General features: G+C 53.5%; 2 protein-coding genes across 2 annotated transcripts in view; both read left to right on the top strand.

The window, feature by feature from the left end:
* Positions 1–2,574, top strand: part of LOC113217298 (voltage-dependent L-type calcium channel subunit beta-2) — a gene marked incomplete at its 3' end in the record, with an annotated part of 216,693 nt that overhangs the window by 118,813 nt on the left and 95,306 nt on the right.
* Positions 1–2,574, top strand: part of LOC113217319 (zinc finger protein 26-like) — a 145,203-nt gene that overhangs the window by 72,098 nt on the left and 70,531 nt on the right. The window lies entirely within an intron of this gene.

Genomic DNA, 2,574 nt, shown 5'->3' with positions numbered 1-2,574 from the left:
ATCTTCAAAAGAATTTTCTTGTGAAAAACTTATTTCATATCAAATTTTAGTGAAACAGTCAAGGTTTGTTTTGTTTAGCTTTTGACTTTGTACTCTTGCCCCCCTGGTGAGTGCACGTGTTGCACCGGGACGTGACTCAACTCGCTTTTGCTTGCACCTTGCCGCGCCCCTTTCTCCCTGCTGGAGCATCAGCGTGCCTCTGTGGAGAGGGAAAGGGAAAAACTGCAAGCCTGTGCAGCCCCCCGCACCTTCCCTTTCGACCGAGAGGCTCAACACTGCCCTCACCTTCCGCATACTGCAGCAAGCACCACCAGCTGCTTGCAAGCTGGTTTGGCAGCGAAACCGTCCCAAAACGACGACGAGTGCAGCACGGAGGAGGGCGGCGGGGAGGAAGAGGCCCTGCAAGCCAAGAAGGGGGGTGGGGGCAGTGGGGCAGCGGGGCTGCATGCAAATGCGCCTCGCCACGCGACCTTGCACTTTCTGGCGAAGGCCGGCCGTCACGGTGTGACGTCACGGTCCGCCTGCCGTGCTCTTGCCAAAACCTGCGGCGTCGTCGGCGGCGGCGCGCGAAAAAGGGGGAAGTACCACTACTGCAGTCGTCGTCGTAGTAGAGTCCTCGGAGATCTCTCCTACCTTGCTAGACAGAGCACGACAAAATTAGTTGTAGCTTAACTTATAGCTTATTAAATCGGGGTAACTAATTACTTAGCTATGGAGATGAAAAGGACCCAAGCTTTAGGTTAGCTACGTAGCTAAAAGTTTAGCTATGTTAGCTATAAGTTTAGATATGTTTTCTGAACGTTTATGTTATAGAAAAACATTTTCAACGACTAATTTTTAAGCATCATAGCTAATTACTTAGTTATCCCGTATTTAGCCATTGATTTGGCTGCATAGCTAATATTTTCTCTCCGTGAGTCTACTCTCCGTGACTCTTCCAAAGTTTTGGCGGCCGATGAATCTCTCATGAGTATAAAGCAGCTCATTAGCTCCTCCGGGTGGGTCCCAGGTGTTGAAGCCCGCGGGACAGTTCTCCTCCATACCGAGGAGGACGCCACTAATATGCGCGTCCGGTGGCAACTTTCCCGGCGGCGGCGGCGGCTTTTGGATTGATGGCCTCCGATGCTATGCTATGCCGCCGCTTTTGCCCGGGCAGATGGGGCAGCAGAAGCAGCGCGACGACGACGCGGCCCCCGTGGGACACAGAGCGGCTGGTGACGCGGCAGGTGCGTGGCCGCGCAGAGAGCAGCTCCGGGACCGGTTACAATAATTCCAATAAAGCGGGGATATCACAGAGAAACTCTGTTCTTTCCACGTGGCCTGCTCCCCTCCACCACCTCGTCCTCCTCCTGATCCTCGCGGCGGCGGCGCCATCCTATTGGGTCCGCTTGGCCCCACCGCGACGCCGCGCCATGCGGTCGTAAAATGCGACCAACGCACTGCCGCGCCTCTCCACCACGGCGGAGACCTCGCGTCGTCCAGCACTGCAGGTTTGTTGTAACCCGAGTGCCGCCCGTGTCTATCTGTCCATCTGGGGAGGGGACCCACGGGGAGGACCACCCGGGCCCAAATGCGCTCATTACAAGGGGACCCGGAGGAGGGAAGGCCACGGGTTGTCCGGTTGCATTTGTACACAGTCGATTTGGTTTCAATAGTTCTGTCAGACTTGTCACACGCTCATCGTTGCCAATGGCCTTTCAGCTTGAACGTGTCAACAGGAATATCAGTCATCAAATTGACAGCAGAATAGGAATTTTTAATTTTGACAAAAAAAAATTGTTTAAAATTTGTACTCTACAACTGCTTTTCTTCAGAAATTATGTGGAACAAAAGTTTTTCCAATACTTGCATTTTTGTATCCTTACAAGCTACAGGTTTGAAGGGCAGGTGTAGAGGCCGTAGCAAGTATAGTTGTTTTTCTTTCACTCCTTTTTTATTTTTTTCTCGGCCGTACTTCATTTGCACGCTATTTCCAAGATTAGAGCCTTGTTCGACCCCTGGCGTGGACAGGCTGGTAGCCTTAGCCGGGCACGCACCGCGGGCCGTGGCGGGGCGTGGCGTGGCGCGGCGCGGCTGATGTGCCGAGTGTTGGTATTGATCGAGACCGCCGCGTTGGGCAAGGGGCCGCCGGACCAGGCACTCTAAAACTTTTCACCCACTTTCCACTACTGCTCACAGAGCGGGAATGGGACTTTGTTTTATCTCATTTCGTTTAACGGGCGCACGCCGTTTAGCGGCCGTTTTCGCATTTATGCAGGCTGGAGTTTTTGTCGCCACGCCGGACTGCTGCTTCTGCTGCATAGTCCTCTCCCCGCTTATAAAAGTTTGCGCTGCTGCTGCTGTCTGTGCAGTTAGTTTGGGAGGTCGGGAAGCCTTTGCTCACTGCAGCAGACCGAAACTTTTCGTGTGACCGCAGGGCGAAGGGCGGTACTCACACAGTTCTATTCGTCCTCTAAACGTGATCATAGTTAATTTTTTGTCTGCTTCAAATTCCTGACTGGCCTCAGGGTCAGATTGGCGGTGGGTGCACTGGCTGTAAACAAGTCTGGAGGGGCGTGGGGCGGTCTGTGGAGG

The sequence above is a fragment of the Frankliniella occidentalis genome, unplaced genomic scaffold (assembly GCF_000697945.3).
Source record: "Frankliniella occidentalis isolate FOCC.00 unplaced genomic scaffold, Focc_3.1 Scaffold5, whole genome shotgun sequence".
Taxonomy (NCBI): domain Eukaryota; kingdom Metazoa; phylum Arthropoda; class Insecta; order Thysanoptera; family Thripidae; genus Frankliniella; species Frankliniella occidentalis.
This window is presented reverse-complemented; position numbering and strand designations above follow the sequence as displayed.